The following is a 20,237-nucleotide window of genomic DNA, read 5'->3' as shown; positions in this document are numbered from 1 at the left end:
AGCTTGTACTCCTCCATCCAAGAGCCTGGTGACCCTCACACTAAGATTTTGTGCTAACAGGAACTCATGGAGAGGCCAGTTTACCCCACCACTTCTTGCTGTCTGTAAGCTTATACCTTTTATTGTCATCATAACCTTTGTATTGATTAGTAGAGCTTTGCACTACAGGCATTACAGATCTCTCACTTTTTAATGTCATTGATAAATTTAAAGTAGTCTTGAGAGGTAAGTAGAAACATACAAGGTATTATTGAAAAAAAATCAACTTCTTTCACTGTCCTTATTATAACTATGAAAACTATCTTAAGTATGTGAGCCTAGGTATGTCTGGCAGCCAAAAGAGCAAATAACTGTCATTCATATCATTCCATTATTCCAAGCAGAGTGTCTGATTTCATAAATAATACCTTCAGGTGATTTGATCTGAAACAGGTAAAATCTACACACTTGCTTGATGCTGAATTTCTCACATTTTTCAAATCTCTAACCTCCATGGCATTCCCTGCAATGTCTTGGATTTCTGCATGAAGTTTAGTGCACCGGTTCATGTATTCCTTCTCCTCTGTCCTTGCAGTACCAATGGGAAATACTGGGAAAGCAAGTGCTTCAGTCTGCGTTCAACTAAATATATACTTCATTCAACCTGTCTCCTCAGAGGATTTTCAGTCTGGTTGTAAAAAGTGAAGCTTTTTGGAAGAAATGTTAAGTATAAAAATGAGTTACTTAAAACTTTTTTATTTTTGTCCTCTGACTATACTCGAAAAATAGCAGTTGCTGAAGATGTGTTGACTCTGCCTCCTCCACCTACTATTCTGCATCATTACTTTAAGGGTAGTGTCCATGGACAATAGAAAATTAAGAGATAACAGATGGGTGTGGTTGGGAGGAAGACTCAACGATTGCTTTTTTCCCTCATAAAGAACTGTGGCTAAAAAATTGCAGGACCATTTTAGTCTGCCACAAATAAGAAAAAGTCACCTCCAGAGAACCACGTTGTATATCAGGAAGTGTGTTCAGAGAACAGAGGATAACTAAGTAATTCTTTTTCCTCTCAGGATTTTTTCCCTAAGATTTCTGTAAAAAGTGAGATCATCATAGTGTTTCAGCTTTATTCAACCAGTTTGCAATATTCTTTCAGGAATGTTTCTCAAGAGCTCAAATTATATTTATTTTTTTTTTCTCCACTGTTATGGCTAGATTTTGAACTTACCTAAATTGGAACTTTTACAGTGAGTTTGGCTGAGTCATTTGATTACTGTAATTAATTTTAGGATATGTGTCACTATATGTATTCAGAAATTTATAAAAGTGAGTCTTAAATTCATTAACTATTTTTATTAGCATGCTGTGCTGCAAAAATTCAGCTCAAATATTTCATATAGTGTGCAGTAATTCTCTTATTAACTTTAAAATCAATAACTATAATTTATACTTATATATTTTTTCTTAAGTCACTTAAGTGTAGTGTGTCTGAATCCTATCCTGTCTTTTTGCTAATAATGGACCAAGTTATCTCATTAAACAAGAGTTTACATAATTGTCACCAATTTCTTCATTATTCCTATTCCTGTACTAGAAAATATCATAATTATTGTAGTTTATCAATTTTCTTCTCTGATATAAACCTGAAATAACTCCTGTTGAAGTTAGCAGAGTTTTCTTGATACAAATGACATCAAAATGAGGCTATATAGCATGTTTCCAAGTTTAGCAAATGACACACATAAATTATTTATCAAAATACACAATGTTATTGTAATACCATATTTTTTATACCTTCTGTAATAACTTCTTATTACCATAGAAAAAATGCTCTAAAAGAAACATCTAAGCCAGTGCTTACTAAGACATAGATTTTATATTGCTGAAGTGTTGCATAAAAGTAGAGGCTGTAAATATGTTGTTTTACTCATCACATGTATATGGCAGAAATGATTTCTTACATTCCAACATACTGCGAAGATTCAGGCAGCTTTCCCATCTTATCTAGCCACTCCTCCAAGGGATCTATATAGAAAGAAAGAATAAAAGAGCATGAGATTTAGCCTGAAACAAAGTCTCTGTGGAAAAGGGATGAATGTAAGAACATTGAGATAACCTCAGGAGGTAACTGCAGAAATTCACAGAAAGACAATAAAGTCCTGGAACATTGTCATGTTTCCCTGACCAAGGAATGAGAGATGTCATCTCTCCCTCTACATTTAAAGGAGGGTCTAGGATGAAAATAGCTGTTGACTCAAATTAAGATGTTGTTAAATAAAAAATCTGTAATAGCTGACTGGGACGTGTAACTGGGAGTTTAGTTCATTTGTGTAGAAGGAAGAACACCAGTTATGGATTACCATAGATTCTCCAGGGAAAAGATTTTGAACTTCAGATATAGTTTCAGAGGTTTATGTTTCCAACTCATGAATAATTTTGTATGAACTAACTTTGAAAGTCCTATTAAAACCTAAAGTAATGGCAAATGTGTAAAGCTTCTGTGTGGAGGAACTACTGTTTCACGCTGTGAAAAAAAAATCCCTCCAGTGAACTACAGAGAAATAGCTGTAATTTACCTCTTTAGAAGTGGATACCAACATGAATGAAATTCCTTTTGTTGACTTTAAAGATTAATTCTTGCTTGATACGTTTAAACATAGTTTAAAATTTTAAATGTGAACTCTGAACATGTTTATAGCCATCTATATGGTATTTTCATAAAAAAACTGGTTCTTGCAATCGTATTTGAGAAGAAAAATGCACAAGTACAAAAAACTGCGAGTCTATAAGCAAACATGAATGGAGGATGGACTCCATTTGTAATGGATTGATGGACAAGACTTTCAAACATGAGTGTCTGAAAGCTAGACACATGATATCTGTACATGGGCACACCTGTCTAAATATTCTGTATATAGAAAAGGTTATGATAAAAAACCCAACCCAACCCAAACCAAACCAACAAAAAAAAACCCACCCAAAGCCAAAGGGAACTGCAGTAATTAATTTCCTTTCTATATACGTATTTAAAAGCCTATCTTTAGCAACCCAGGTTGACACATTTAATAATAGCATTGATGAGTGTGTTTTTATTTTTCTATCAGTCTAAGCTAATAGTATTGCATGAGACATTCTCAAACACTGAACAAAATACTCTCCTGTTCCAAAGTCTGTAGTAAATAGTCCCTTCTAAAAGGGATCATAACTTTGGCTTATGTCTCCTTAAGGAGCTGTTATTTAAACAGGAGTCTATAGGGTTCATAAAGGTTAGCATCAATGACTAAGCCTGTCAGTTTAGGATCTTCAGTTGACTTACTCATTCACTTCTGTTGTTCTCTGAATAAAAGAGAACTGGGAGGAATATTCAGGAATAAAGCACTCACTTGGGAAGCTGAGGAGAAATTTATTGCAATAATAAGATTTAAAGTAACTTACATTATAGTAGTGTCTCCTGATGTACCTTCTGGCAAAATGTCTTCTTTCTATGGAATGTCTTTTGCAACCTGAAACCTCTTTCTAGGTTAGGCAATAAAGGGGAAAAGCCCCTTACTCTATAGTAGTGACTTTGGTGACAACAGTCAGTAAGCGGGCAAAGGTATGGATCTAAGAAAAAGGTGCTACATGGATGGAAAGTATTTTCTCACTATAAAAGGATTTGTAAAAGTGAAAAAAGAAAAGTTAAGTCCTTCATAAATTTATTACAGGATCTTTTAAACAAAAAAATTATCTTTTGCTACATTCCAATATAGCAGAGGGGTAGCCAGGATGATTTCAAGCACCCAGCAACACATACCAATTAATACCTTTTACTGCCTTTCAGTTAAAAGATGACAGTACAGACTCCTCATGTATATTCATTGATTTACAGTAGGGTTACTTACTATTTACTCCAAAGTAACAAATAAGAAAACAAAAGAGTTTAAAGATAGGTGTTAGTACCTAAGGAGTCCATGTGATCATTCTATTTAGGACTTAGAGAATTCACCTATATTTTAGAAACTTGTAACTGAGTGGTGGATGAAAGTTGAAAGCAATGATCTTTCTGCCTCTGAAAATTGTTTACAGGTCTCATGTCTTATAATTTCTTGTTTCCCAGATAAATCCAGCCAAACAACTAAATAATCTGAAAACTCTCATTTGACAAAAAGAAGAAAATTATGACCTAATAATTGTCTATTTTGCTTTAAATGCTCCTCAGTAGGATTTAGGCCACCCTTTTCTTCCCTCACCCAGTACACTCATTTTACTCAAAAATTCCCACAACTCTCCCAGTTTAGTTTCCTGGTAGTGTTCCCGAAGTGAGATGTGGGTCAAGTTGCATCTGGAATTGAGGTTTCAGATACTATAGGAGAATAGAGCAGACCAATATGTGTGACATTGAAGTGGGTGTCTGCTATAGGACACCTGACCAGGAAGAACAAATGGATAAGACCCTATACAGACAGATAGGAGTAGCGTCATGTTCACTGGTCCTGATCCTCATGAGGGAATTTTAATCACTCCACTGTCTGATGGAAGGACAACACAGCAGGGCATGAGCAGTCCAGGAGGTTCCTGGAGATCATTGATCATCACCCAAGTGATGGAGGAGCCAACGAGAAGAAATGCCCTGCTGGATCTCATACTCACAGATAAGGAGGGGCTTGTTGGGGATGTCAAGGTTGAAAGCAGCCTAGGTTGCAGTGACCATGAGATGGTGGAGTCCAGGATCCTGAGAGAAGGGTGAAGAGCAAGCTCACAACCCTGGAATTCAGGAGAGCAAACTTTGGCCTGCTCAAAGGTCTGCTTGGAAGAGTCCCATGGGATAAGTCCCTGGAAGGAAGAGGGGCCTGAAAAAGCTGCTTAATATTCAAGGATCACCTCCTCCAAGATCAAGAGTGGTCCATCCCAACAAATAAGTAGGGGGCGATCCTTCCCCTCTACTCAGCACTGGTGAGGCCATACCTGGAGTACTATGTCCAGTTCTGGGCTCCCTAGTACAAGAGAGACATGGACATACTGGAGAGAGTCCAACGAAGGGCCACAAAGATGATGAAGGGCCTGGAGCATCTCTCCTATGAGGAAAGGCTGAGGTGGCTGGGACTGTTTAGCCTGGAGAAGAGAAGGCTGAAGGGAGAACTTATCAAGGTATATAAATACCTGAAGGAAGGGTGCAAAGAAGACGGAGCCAGGCTCTTTTCAGTGGCGCCCAGTGACAGGACCAGAGGCAATGGGCACAAGCTGAAACACAGGAGGCTCCATCTGAATGTCAGGAAACCCTTTTTTACTGTGAGAGTGACTGATCACAGGCACAGGTTGTCCAGAGAGGATGTGGAGTCTCCCACCTTGGAGATATTCAAAATCTCTTTGGACATGGTTCTGGGCACCCAGCTCTAGGTGGCCCTGCTTGACCAGGGAGGTTGGACCAGGTTACATCCAGAGATCCCTTCCAAACTCAATCATTCTGTGATTCTATAACTCTTTTATCCCTAAAGGAGGACTGAAGGTGGTATGAGACAAGAACACACTCTCATTTCATTAACACTTTATTCTTTCAGAAGAGCAGAAGCTCTCTAAGGGCTAGAAATCTGTCATTTCCACTGGTCCCAAATTCCCAGGTAGGACTCACCAAAAGAACATGTTCATATCAGCCCTTGACTTCACCCAGCTACCCCTGTGATCGTGCTAAGAGAGAAGAAGAGGGAGGTGTCTGCAATGAAGTGGGTTACTTCCCTTTAAAAAGAAAAAAAAATATATTTAATTCCAGACAATCATCTCATTAGTGATGGGAGGTGAGGCTTTGATTGATTCAACAGCTGTCTATTCAAGGATTCCTTCTGCGTTGTATTACCCCTCAAGATATTGGCTAAGCCCTTTGCTGTCACAGCAGTGAAAAATAATGAGAAGGGCAAGGATCTGTTCCCTTTTCCTGTTATGGGAGAAAGGCTGTATCTAATTTTTCACATTTTATTTGCTGGATTTCTAATTTTATAGTTAAAAATACATGAAACTTTCTAAAATAGGCATTTCATGTTCCCTTATTTAATAAAAAAAAGTCATTTATAATTTAGTTATATAGCACTGTAACTATGCATATTGTTCTAAGAAAGTTCTAAAATGCTCAATGTTAAATAAGAAATCCCATAGTCTTAAAAATCTAAAGAGCTTAAAATAAAGGAACGCTGAAATTGAAACTTATGCAGCTACTTATTAGATGAGCACTAGCTTACTGTGTGCTCTAATAAGTCTAAACCAGATATTCAGAAGTAATATTTTGTGAACCCCTCAATTTTCACTCCATGAACTGATTTACTGTGAAAACAAAGAATTTCACTCACATATCTAAATAAAACTTCTGAAATATAATATTTTATCTCAGATTCTCCCATGCAGAATAACTCCATTTAGGACATTTTATCTATAAAAACAGAATCAGTTTCTTCAACCTCTTCTAAATCTTTAATACCTGCCACTTTCAAGCACAGCTACTGTATTTCTTGCTTTGGTATGATAACCAGCATTATATACACTACTCAATGTGACATATAAATACTGCAGTATACAATAATAGTTATACCACCTTGCTGGATTTATATACTATTTCTTTAACAACACAGTCCATCATCTTTACCTTGTTCACTGTAACCTTGATACTGGATACAGGTACTCACAGATATTTTTCCAGCAATAAAACTCAAGTCTTGTCTATATCAGCATGCCAAAGGTTTGATCGCTTAACACTTACTGATTTATTCTTTTCTGTTTGACTTCTGACATCATTAATTTCTCAAATTGTACTTAACAGTACATACCTAATAGTCAACATTAGTATCTTCAGTCCTATCAGTTCTAGATTTTCAAATTGACTGAAAAGAAATTATGTCATTATAAAACAGAGTTAATAAAATGAGTGCAGAAAAACACATCAGCAAGTTTACCTGTATTCCAAATGGAAAGCATAAAGGAAAATAAAGACAATGTAATAGGAAAGAAAAAAATATATATGTTGCGATCAACATTTGTTGATATAGCCTGCACAACTGAAATCCATTGTTAATTGATCACACTCTCGATTTGTCATCTTAGCAGAAAGAATCAAAATGTGGTATCTTGTTTATTGGAAAACTATTGCATTACCTGTGTAAATGAATTCAATAAACTTTCTCTTAGAGTCTATATTTGTAAGAACTTTAATTTATTTACGAAAGTAAGGCAATGTTGTCTTTACATCACCAGTTATTTCAATATTTTGACAAAAAAGATAAGCCATATCATCATCCTTTATTTTCAGTTTCTCTTTGGATTTTCTGGCAAAATGATAGCTGTACTTTTATAGTGGTGATTTAGACTATTTCATTCAATTAGCTTGTTTGGACCAATATAATGAAATTAATTTCTGTACAAAAGTTAAGCACATGTTTTGCATATTTCCCAAAGTCTCATTGTCCAAATGTGTCAGACTTTTTTGTCTCTGAATTCAAATTACACTTTTGTTACTATCTTGATTTTTTTCTTGGTATACATTCCTGAAAGAAATTGAAAAACCTGGAGTTCATTATTACAGTGAGTGAATTTATTTGTGTCAGCAGGAATTCATACATTGATATTTGCAAACTCATTCTGTTGCTGGATAAGGACACTCACCATTTTCCTTGTACCTTCCACTCATGTACTAGGTAGAAGCTGGACTATGGAATTCTAAATAATTTATCTTTCTTTTCAAATAAAACTGAACCTTTCCCAAAGTTCAAATCATATCAGCTAGGAAAGCCAAATCTGGAAAGCCACCTGGAAACTTTGTAATTTCATAGCCCCAGTTTTGCAAAAAGTATTGAATAACAGACTGTCTTGAAGAGCACCACTGAGATAAAGCTCTAATGTAATCAGGGAGCTAGCCAGCTAATCGTCTAAACATAGAAGTTACCCTAAATATGCAGTGTTGTCTCAAAAATTACACTATAAGATTAGGAAAGTGTGATTTCAGACAACACGGTGGTTATTATCAGGAGAAGTAATACAACCTGTTTCTTCCAGATGTATCTTTTCATACACAAAGTATTACTGATGATTCGTTATCAGGTCTGTAGTTTATTTTCATACAGTTTGTGTTAATATTAAAATGTTGAACCATTTCTTCCCCCATGCAAGTCAAATATTAATATTATTCTTATCCTTATGCAACATAATGAAAATTATGTAGTGATATGCATGTATTTTTATTTTATTCTTACAAAAAAAGGAACGCTGAATTAAACACATGCACTTCTGATTTTGTTAGACTAAATGAAAAGTGATTGGATTATGCTGCTTTCCTTTCTTTTGACATAGAATTGTCATCTGCTCTTAACAGAACCATCTTTTTTCCTTCCTAATTAGTATGTATTATTACTCTTATTGAAAATGCTCTGTGATACTTGGTCTTTGTTATTCATTTATGCATACATAATGTTTAAATTTCTCAAGTATCTTTATAATCTACCAATCCTTTGCCTCCTTCTCTTTTAATTGTTTTTTTTTGCTTTCTTGGTTGTTCATGAGAATGTTCTTTACCCATGGTCTAGAAACAAAGATCTGTTCTTTGTGACACTCTAGGACAAGGTCAATCAGTTGCAATAAAATAATTTCCATTTTTTCCATAGAACTGAGTCATGAAAATAATTTATGCAACTTTACTTGATTAGGGACAGTTTGCTGTATGAAAGATTTTAAGTATCTTGATTGCATACTCCATTAAGCACTCTACTCTAAATGTATTATATTCTGCCTCATGGCATCTGCAAATAGGTGAGACAGTTTTACACATTTCAGGAACTGGGACCTTTCCCACTTTATTCCTGCTTCCTAGGGTTAGTGAGGTCGTCTTTGGAGAACAAGATGGGAAAAGTGGTTGGTGGGGAGGGATAGAGTCACCGGGAGGATTTTCTTCTATCCATCTTCTGTCCATCTACTTCACCTTCAAGATGCGTTTTTTTTGGGTTTTTTTTTTTTTTGTCAGCAATCTTCTTTCCACTCTTTCCTGACTGGATGATTTTGGAAATCCCGAATAGACATTTTCATTCAAAAATCTCCTCAAGAGTTCAATTCGTAAGATCTACTTTTTTCTTTTTTCCCTTTTTTTTTTTCCCCCTCTACAACTGGGGCTTACAACTGAATATCTGATTGAAATACTACAGGAAGAATCTGTGTGGGAAACACAATGAGAATGGAGAGTAGGTGAAGGACTGGAGATGAAATGCAATGTTCTTCTCCAGAAAAGGAAGCGATGCATTTTTTAAGAAAACAAAGTTAAATTCAGAAGAACAGAGTTCTGTCCACTCTCAGTTATTTCTGTATGTATGTCAACCATTTTATAATGCAAAAATATTTCTAATTAATTTTTACTTACTGAATATGCAGGCAAGATCTAGTAATTAAGTTTCTTGAAGGTTTATTAACTTAATTTCAATTCCTTTTACTGTGTCAAAATAATATAAGAAAAAAAATTCTTATGCTATTTTACTCCATAAAATGAAACTGAATTCAGAATTAGTAATCATTCCTTCTTGTTAAAGAAAGGAGGACATCAATAAATTCTGCAAGTAACAACACTTAAAATAAAAAAAAGAAATGCTTAAATAGAGTCTGACATACTACCAAAGATCATCTCACAGGCCATAAATTTAAAATTAATTTTTTTCAAAGAGAAGTTGAACAAAATTATGATAGTATGTTCATTGGTGTCTAAATATGATGATTTGGAAGAACACATCAACATAGAAGTCTCTATGCTGCTTACTCCAGATGGATTGTAGGGTTTGCTTGACCTATTTCTTATTTTCACTCCCCGCATATCTGTTGCTATCTACTTCTGGAGAGCAAGATGCTGGGAGAGATAAAACATCTCATCCACTATGGCCAAACTTCCAATAACTATGCCTAATCATTTACGTAAGGAAAACTCATGCAGAGCTGCACACTTAGAGGAAAGGGACCTGATATTGTCAGTAATCAGTGAATATTAAATTTCTATTTATTTATTTATTTACCTACTTATTTTTCCTCACTAGAACTAAATTGCCTCTTGTTGTTAGTACCAGTTAGCATCTGATCAAAAGCGTTGAAGATAACTGTCATAAAGATTTCTTGTCATAAAGAGATGATCAGAAAAACTGTTGACGTGTGTAGGGGTAAAGCTCCACAGACTACTGAAAAATGGTAGACCCTCTTATCTTCCAACACCAGCTGAAGTAAAAAGTAAATATGTTTGTAAGGCCAGCACTTTCCGACGTGTATTTTTTCATAGGAAGAAATTCTTTTGCAATGGATTCTACCTCAGGTAACAAAACGGAAGTTTAATAGTGAATATTCTAATTGAGTTAATAATAACATGGACTTTTTTTTTTAGCAAAAAAATTATGAAGGCTTTCTTTAACTATTTTGCTGCCAGCAGAACTGCCTAGATCTGTGCAATTATTTTTATTTTTTTTAAACTGAAATATAATGTAAACTGAATAGAATTTTCATAGTATGAATCCAGGTACTTCACACTCCTGTTAGAATCTACTCCCTGTAATGTGCCTGAATTATGAAAGAAAACAAAGACATAGTAGAAAGTAGTAGCTTTTTTAACTAGTAAGAAAAGCTAAGGACTACATCATACCTTAAAATTCACCCTGTACAACTAGATGTTTAAATGTGAAATGGTTCCTCATTATATTCTGTGTCAAGAAATGGAAACATTTAAGACGTTTCATGTGGCTTATTCTAAATGTCTTCATTAAAAAGAGAGGAACAATATCCTAGAAGATCTTATCTGTGCCTATTGATCTTCTCAGAAGCAAAGGTACCTAGCTTAGATGTACACAATTGTAAATACAACATGCGATCCCAGCTTCTGCATCTTCCTATCCTGCAATTGACCTGTTCTGGGAAAAAAAAATAAGTTTACAAAGCCCAAAAAAGATTGCAGACAGTGCACTCTGTGGAACAAGTCTTTGCAAGTATTTGTGGAACATGTCAGCGAGTTATATTATCTAATGTAGTTAACTGATCAATAGCATCAATATGTAATAAGTGTGGCAATTAGACATACTAATAATCAGAAAAAGAAGTGACAGAAAAAAACCCATGAAACATAGGTTAATATAAAATCCCAAGCAAAGCTGCATCTCTCATAAGCCAAAACATATCATTGTAGATCTTTAAGCACTAACATTAATAATAATACTTCTTGTAGTTCCAGTAAAAGAAAGAACAATTTCAACTGAAAAGCAAAATTTTTTAATTTATAGCGAATTATTCAGAATGTTAACATTTTCTAATTAAATTTATTAATTGACATGATTGCAGAACAGAAATAAATATGGTAATTTTTGAAGACTTGTAGAACACATTGATGCCTAAGTATAAATTACAAAAATCACAATATAGATCCTCTTTTCCACACTGTTTTGCACTGATCATATAATGCAGTATTGATCTAAGAATATTTATTGCTCATATGGCACTTTTCATGGTTTTCAATATTAGAATCCTTGAGAAAGGTGACCATGTTTCCTGTTCTATAGATGAAAAAAAAAAAAAAAAGAGCACATAGAAATGAAGTGAATTCCCAAGATCATAAAAGTATCCTGAGACTATATAGGTTTTACTTTTGGATCAGCTACAAAAATTTAATTTAAAATATTTTATGACTGAAATCTACTTTTTGCTTAAGGTGAAAATACTGAAAGCCAAAAAGGATTTCTTTGCACCATTGCTCAGTCACAGGGAGAGGGGGAGAAGTAGGAGAGATTGCTATAACCTCCTAACCGTGCACATTTGTTAGATGAAAATCTTCCATTCAGTTATTTGTTTGACTTAAGAGATCTACTGAGGAACAAACTCTGCTCTCACAGTTCCTCTGGGCTAGTATAACTCCATCATCAGCCACAGTCTCATGATGAGTTTGCTACAACAGGAGGAGTTGACCTTGAATCTGTCATTCCTGAACTGGAATATTTTGGTATTTAGGGTATTTGGATTGACACTGGGTCTGCTGCTACCATGTGCAGCACCTGCCATTTGATCTTTTTGTCAGTTGTCTCCCAGTCAGAAAAGTCAGGCCTTTAAATTGTTGCTATGTAACAGCCCAGAAACTGATGCCAGGAGTTACACCAAATATTTCTCAGTTGAATGACTAGAGCATAAATCTGCTACCGCCTGGCCCAGAACACAAAAAAAAAAAAAAAAAAAAGAGGGAAAGATTTAAGCAGATGAAATATCAAGAATGCTAGTGGTAACTATTATGCAAACAATCAAAAGACTATATTTTATATGTTAGTATAATGAGAAAAAGCCATCACTAAGAGGAACAGTCTCTCAAAAAAAACCTGGTATCTTTTTCAGAAACCTTATTTTAAACTATAAACTTTGGTCAACATGGGGGAAAGTAGACTCCAAAAATGTTACTTTAAAACTGATTGAGCCAGAATACAGATAGGATGCAGATGTTGTGGTACAATTGAATCTTCTGAAAAATATAGAAAAGTAGATTTGAAAAAAAAATAATTTTTACAAGTGATTGCCTTGAGCCATTGCTTATACTAAGATTCCCATTCTCTGTTCTTTTTTTCCCCCTTTTGTTTTTTCCCCCCAGGCCAACTTAGGAAATATCTATGAAAACTTGTCTGCAGATCAATGCTCTGTTGAGCTGTAGAGCACAAGTAGCTACAGGAAATGAGACAGAATTTTCTGTCTAAGTTCAAACAGTTTCCCATGTTTCCATGTTGAGATAAGTTAAGTGTTTTCTATAGTAATACTACCAATGTTATTTTTAACTCCATTTTTTTTTTCACATCAGAGGAAATGAAGGTGGCATTTACATCAACATCCTGTTATTTATCTTCCAGTCCTCTTAGCTGAAAAAATTGCTCTCTTACATTAAGTAGTAATGTAATATATTTTTCATACTATTCATTTTTTTTAGACTACAAGGTGCCATCCAAACTAGAAGATAAAAAAAAAAAAAAAAAATGCCTGGAAATGTTTTTAGGAACTGGAATGCCATTTTTTATAACGTTAAATTGTTTTTACCTCATGCCAACTATCATTCTTCCAAACAAATCCTGGGCATGGTTTGAGACTTAGAAGGTTCAAAGGAACTATGCCCAAGAACCAGTTTTCATGTAGCCTCTTCTGTTGGGAGGACACAAGAGTTTCATGGTGTAGATGTGACCCGTCTGTGCCAGCTGGTCAGGAATGCCAGCAGGAATGCTATTTTACTGGCATACATTGTCATTAAGAACAAGGGTAAATTGCACAACCCGATTGCCATTTAGGTGTCTAAACCCGTGTTGCTGCTCAGCTCTGTTAATTTAATAGTCATTTAAAAGAAGTAGGTGCCTACAATCTGGAGCTGAATCTCTGCTTCACCATCAAAAGGCAAATTCATTTGCTCAGACCCCGGTGCCTACTGCCATTGTAGATGCCACAGATTACTCCTGCCACCTCTTACTGCCAGTTCAGGTCTCCTACAGGTCCTATGTACCTCCACCCTGTAGAACTCTTGGGTTCCCTGTGGGATCCTCAGACGGCACTGGAAATTATTTCATTAGCCTGGTACAAGTCCTGACCTAGGAGAAGGTTGTCCAGAATATGACATCTAAGTCCTGAAGAGGGGCAGGGAGTGAGGGCTGGACTGCAAGAATTTCTCCCATTCTTTTTCATCCAGACTCTCCTACTCTGCTTTAGGTGATGTCTTTGCTCATCCACTTAGTTTTTCTGGCTACTGCCTTTGATCACTAGGAATTATGATTTGTCCAGGGATCCTAAGTACTTAACTCTGGGTGACAGATTCCATTAAATGATAAAAGACCTAAAAGATAAAAGTCTGGTACTATCTCAACAGAGATATGGATGAGAGATCTGTCCTCTGAATGGACTAACTGTAAGACTTCCGAGAAATATGATGCTCTGCAGTTCAGTATGCCAATGCTTGCTGATATGTTTTAAATCACGTGCAAATATACATCTTATTTCTAGAGTAATTAAACTTTTTTATGTCTAGAACTAAGATCTTATCTTAAGGTGAGGGAAATAAGACACCTATGCCATCTGTGAAGATTTTTGCTGTCATTCAAAGTCTAAACATAAATTTACATGAAGATACCTGAAACATCAGTGGGATAACAGCTGGAATACTGTTTATGAGCAGAGGGGTTACATTTTTTCACCTTTATCTTCCAAAATTAAACCATGAGTTACACATAGCCATATTAAAATGTTTTCAGCATGATTTGTTGTAAAGCTAACATACAACCAAGTCTGAAGATACCAACTGTTGTCTGCAGCCACAATAATGATTCCTAATAGCAAAGTACTGGCATTTCTGAATGATTCAGAAAGGTTTGGCTGTAGCTTAGCTTCAATACAAACATTTCTGCACTTCTTTTTATGTCTTAAATCTTAAATGCCTGTTTCCTACCCTGATCTCTCTTTCTGCTGGCTGAAAAATGGCACATTTGAAGAGCTTTACAGTAGATCTCTGTATTGGAAAGAATTAGTGCGATGAAATCAGAACTTAAATTGTAAGTGCAATTTAAATATGTACACTATGCACCATGTTTAATTTCTTTTAAGTAAGATACATTTAAGACAAAATCAAACTCTTCAAGAGGAAGTTAAGTTCTAGGTTCTGTAGATCTAATGCTTTTGAACTGGAGAACAACAGTGAAAACAGAAAAGGAAGTTTTGGTCGAGAAGCACCATGTTTATCTTTGGAAGAAATTAAACCACATTGTAACTTTGGATGAAGTTTTCTTGTTAACTGCAGATTTTTTAGCTATCTTCTAGACTTGTTGAACAGATATAAGTTTTCATTGAATTTTTCTGCTTAAAATTTTTCTTGAGAATCATTTTGGTCATAATGTTTATTAGCTTTGGAGAAACAGCACAAAATTTCTGCTGATATTTTTTCTTCTGTAGACATATTTTGGAGTATAAACACTTTTTTGAAACATCTTAAAACTTTGATAAAGAGGAATTTCCCATGTGGAAAACTGAGACATTAAATTTAAGGCAAAATTCTGATGAATAACGATGGACTCATCTGTCTGTGTTTGCCATTTCAGACGAAATTATTGTTAGCACAATGAAAATTTACTCTCTCTACAGCCTGATTGTTTAATTGACCATTGATATCATCATCAAATGTATTGACCCGGAATACTGACTTGTGAAAGCACTAATGGTGCACAAGTTCCTTTTCCTCCCTAGAATTGTTCTGAAGTGGGAAAAGGAAATGAGGAGCAGGAAGAGCTTCTCAGGTCTGGGAGTGAGCAAAATACAGCCAAGCTGTACCCAATATCTGTGAGGAAAATTAAAGTTAGAAAGGCCGTAGACTTGAGTGAAAACCTAGAGAAAGGACAGAAAGAAAGGTGCCTTTATAAACGAGCATGAAATTATCTCCTTCTTGTTAGAGACATTGACCAAACTAAAAAAAAAAAAAAGGGGGTAGCTGAATGCAGTGGGAAGATATCTCTTTTTTTTTTTAATCATGTCTGTCTATATTTCTCAATCGTAATGCAGAGATCCTAAAAGCAATGTCACCGGTACTTCTAGAGTTAGAAGCAGAATAGGCTTAGCTATTTAATCTCAAAGTAAATAAAGTAGTATTAATACTGCACTGATGTAGGGAACCGTGTTATCACCTTTACACCATGCTGCACTGTGTAAACATAGTTACACCACCCTCTCAAAAGTCTCAGCATTATACACCATTGCGTAGTATAAACATGCCCATGGTCTTGCAAAGTTCTTATTCATAGTGTGACAAAAAACCATGAAAATGATCAATATGTCTGTGCAACATTAATTCTAGGTAAAACTCAAGCAGGTTCCTCAATGAACCTTTAGCTTGATTTCTAGTTCCTGCTGTGATCTGGAGGTTTTTATGTGGTAACAGTCACCTGCCTTTTACCTGGGGATTGTGAAACTCTTATTGTCTGCCTTTTCTACTTCTTCCTTTTTTATTTTAGTTCAAAGGGATTTATTTCCACACGATGTACAGGATCGTCTTTCACTTTGTTTTTTTGACAGGTTGTGCTCTATTCTTTAATATTCTGGTTGGACCTAATGCTATACCTTATTTAATTAACTATGAAAGCATTTAAAAAAAAAGGATAGGATATGGAAATGTGCTGAAAATGATCAAATACTGTCTGTAACCTGGAAAAGCTGAGAGATTGAAAAGCTGAAGGTAATAGAAGTTAGTGTTAAGCTAAAATATTGCTGGGCTACATATTTCACTTAGGCTTGCTCGCTGTATGCTGGCCAACCTTGATTAAGTGTCAAGAATATTGAGGAATCTGGATCCTGGGGAGAATGTTTTAACAGGGTAAAACAGCCATCTGAAAGCTGATCTGCCCTTGATGTAAAATTTATTGCATCTATATGCTAATGACCTTATTTCTGCATCTTCAGCCATAACACAGGTTTATAATCTCATTGCATTCCACTAACTAAAACCATGTTGTTCCAAATTAGAAGTACCCCAAAACGGTCTTCAGGAAGAATTTGGGTATGAAAATTATGGCATTGGTAATTTAGAAGATGACAGTTTTCTTTTTTGCATTGCGTCCCACTCCAGTGACAAGAATAATGGTTCAGCTTGGAAATACCATATCTAAGGCGAAGATATATACCATATCCTTTTGTGTGTACTGGTAACTTAATAGTAAGGAAAGTAAACTTAAAAGTAAGGAAAGAATTTTGATTCGTAACTTGGAGAAAAACTTTAAAAAATGGTGACAAACACAATGGAAAGTGATTTTATTCTTGGCATAGAAAGTGTTTGGGTTTTTTGCTAATGAAGTAGTGGGACAAGAATGTGATGTATGTATTTGCTAGGACTGGAATGTGTTTTCACTGAGTAGAGGAAAAAGTTGTTTTAATACTTGGAATGCGTAAGATATTATATAAGGATAGTTGCTTAGGCTTTACAATTTTTTAAACGAATGCTTGTTGAATACTGCTATGATTTAATGCCACTTTAGTGTAAATGCCAATAAAACTACCTTAAGCTAATGTGATATGGTATCGTAAGTTTATTGTGGGGGATATGCACCATCTATACTTAATTAATTAATATGCAAATTAGACAATTTGAAGATAAAAAGCATATTAAAGAATTACTTGTTTGACTTCTTTCTCAAGGTGATGTCAGAAGAACTGCCATTCATCTTGTTTCTGTCTTGGAGAATGGCAAATGTGAGAATGCTTGCCTAATTTTGGAATTAATTTTGATTCTAGCAATAAAGATAGCTCACATTTTGCTTGTTGTTGGATTTTTCATATGTAGATTTGCTACCTACTTTAAATTTGAGTTTAGATTTTCAGGAAGCAAACCTAAAAAATCAACAGCTTAATAAATATTAGCAATCATAAATTTCATGTAAACTTAAAATAACAGTTTTTTGACAAATCTGTAGTCAAATGATGAGTCTAGATGAATGAAAAATACCACTAGCCTCTCAGCTGAGATGTAATTTTTACCAAACTAGCATATTTTCCTTTTATAATCTTTAATTTTCTTTATTACCTGCAACAACATTTCCAGGTAGTCCCTAGCTCCATAGGTTACAAATAATTAGTCTATGTACCTAGAGTTTCGAGAATAACTTCTTTCAATTTTGCCACAATTCATTTCCCCTTCAATCATTACAGAATATTTCAACTCTATACATGGAATAGAATAGAATATCTCAAGTTGGAAAAGACCCAAAAGGATCATCGAGTCCAACTCCAACATATTTCGATCAGCCTTGGTTTTAACCTCTATGCTTCCTAAGGGACTATTGGCCAAATTCAACACTTTGTTAAGCCCTGACCTTTACGGTTTCAGATAACTTTTTCACTGTTACATTTCACCATAATATTTTAAAGGCATGTTTAACAATTTTTCTTTTTGGATGTGTTTTGATGTTGCTAAAGTTAACAGTTGCCACAAGGGAAAATCAGATTTCAGTGGTTTTAAAAGGAATTAGTTCTGAAGATGAAAACTATATGTGACTGTTTTGATTTCTTTGGCAACTGATCCATAGCATTCAAAATAATTTCTAAATGCACTGAATTACCAGCTGTAACTAAACTCTGACTGCCCATGCACTCTGCATACATGTGTGCATGTGTGTGTGTGAGTGTGTACATGCAAAAGAAGGGCTGAGAGGGGAGAAAAAAAATTGATGGTAAAAATAAAAAAGAAGTTATTTTCTTGAGTTAAATTTTGAAGTGCTTTAACCCAAATTCTAAGTGAACTCTAGATTTCAGCCCTTATATGACCTGAAGCACAAATTACTGTTGTATTTTAAGATGATTTCTAAAAGACACAGTAAGTACCTAGGATAAACTTAACAAATTTCAATTTTATTATAGCTATTCTTTTCCAATCTATAAATATTTTGAATTAAGAAATCCAGACCTGTTTCTGTATTTTAAATGTTACCAGTTAACATCTCTAAAAAGTGTTGGTAATTTGGGTTCTTCATTTCAGTTTGCCTCCTCTAATTGTTCAACAATACTCTTTTTTTTTTTTTTTAAATTTCAGATTCTTTCAGGAAAAATAAACATTCACATTGGCAAATCAATATCTAAGAATGTGTGGTGGGTTGACCATGGCTGGACGCCAGGTGCTCACCAAAGCTGCTCAATCACTCCCCTCCTCAGCTGGACAGGGGAGAGAAAATATAACAAAAGGCTCATGGGTTGAGATAAGGACAGGGAGAGATCAATCACCAGTTATCATCATGGGCAAAACAGACTTGACTTGGGGAAAAAAATTAATTTAATTCATTACCAGTCAAATCAGAGTAGGATAATGAGAAATAAAACCAAATCTTAAAACACCTTCCCCTCACCCCTTCCTTCTTCCCAGGCTTAACTTTACTCCCAGTTCTCTACCTCCTCCCCCTCAAGAGGCACAGGGAGATGGGGAATGGGGGCTGCAATCAGGTCATCACACGTTTCCGCCGCTCCTTCCTCCTCAGGGGGAGGACTCCTCACACTCTTCCCCTGCTCCAGAATGGGGTCCCTCCCATGGGAGACAGTCCTTCACAAACTTCTCCAACGTGAGTCCTTCTCATGGGCTGCAGTTCTTCACGAACTGCTCCAGCATGGGTCCCTTCCACAGGGTGCAGTCCTTCAGGAACAGACTGCTCCAGCGTGGGTCCCCCATGGGGTCACAAGTCCTGCCAGCAAACCTGCTCCAGCATGGGTTCCGCTCTCCACAGGTTCACAGGTCCTGCCAGGAGCCTGCTCCAGCATGGGCTTCCCACAGGGTCACAGCCACAGCCTCCTTCGGGCACATCCACCTGCTCCGGCATGGGGTCCTCCATGGGCTGCAGGTGGATATCTGCTGCACCATGGTCTTCACCACGGGCTGCAGGGGAATCTCTGCTCTGGTGCCTGGAGCACCTCCTCCCCCTCCTTCTTCACTGACCTTGGTGTCTGCGGAGTTGTTCCTCTCACATCTTCTCACTCCTCTCCCCAGCTGCAATTGCTACTGCCCTGTAACTTCCTTTCCCCCTTCTTAACTATGTTATCCCAGAGGCACTACCACTGTCACTGATGGGCTCGGCCTTGGCCATCGGCAGGTCCGTGTTGGAGCCAGCTGCCATTGACTTTATCAGACACAGAGGAAGCTTCTAGCGGCTTCTCACAGAAGCCACCCCTGTAGCCCCCCCCACTACCAAAACCTTGCCACACAAACCCAATACAGAATGACATGGATATTCTGAAGCTGCATTGCTTTCAATATTGTTCAAATGTAGGAATATATTGACAAACCATGTCATTGATATCTGTCTGCTCAACAGGAATTTATTTTAATTAATTCTTTTTTTTCTTTGATATTTTCCTTTTTTCATCTATAAAACAAACAAATAAAAATTTATAAATACAGTTTCTTACTTCCAGACACACTCATAAAAAAAAGTGAGAAGGCTTAGTGGAATCAGTTTTCAGTCAGGCAGACCTAGCTGGTTTGGCAGCTGAATCCACTATTTACATTAGTTTTCCTCTAAATGCATTTAGAAATCCTGCAGAAAGAAACAATAATTACATAAAAAAATCTGTTTGCTTGTTTGGCTTCCCAATTTTCCAAGCCAAAAAAAATAGAAAAAATATATGAATTGGCAGGAAAACCAAACCACACCAAAACAAAACAAACTTCCCCCCTCAAGGGTTTTTTAAACTGAGAATCGGTTCGCTGTAAAAATGAAAAAAACCACATAATTTCATAAAAAAAAAAAATTTGAGGGTGC

The sequence above is a fragment of the Gymnogyps californianus genome, chromosome 1 (assembly GCF_018139145.2).
Source record: "Gymnogyps californianus isolate 813 chromosome 1, ASM1813914v2, whole genome shotgun sequence".
Lineage (NCBI taxonomy): Eukaryota > Metazoa > Chordata > Aves > Accipitriformes > Cathartidae > Gymnogyps > Gymnogyps californianus.
Note: the sequence above shows the minus strand (reverse complement) of the source record.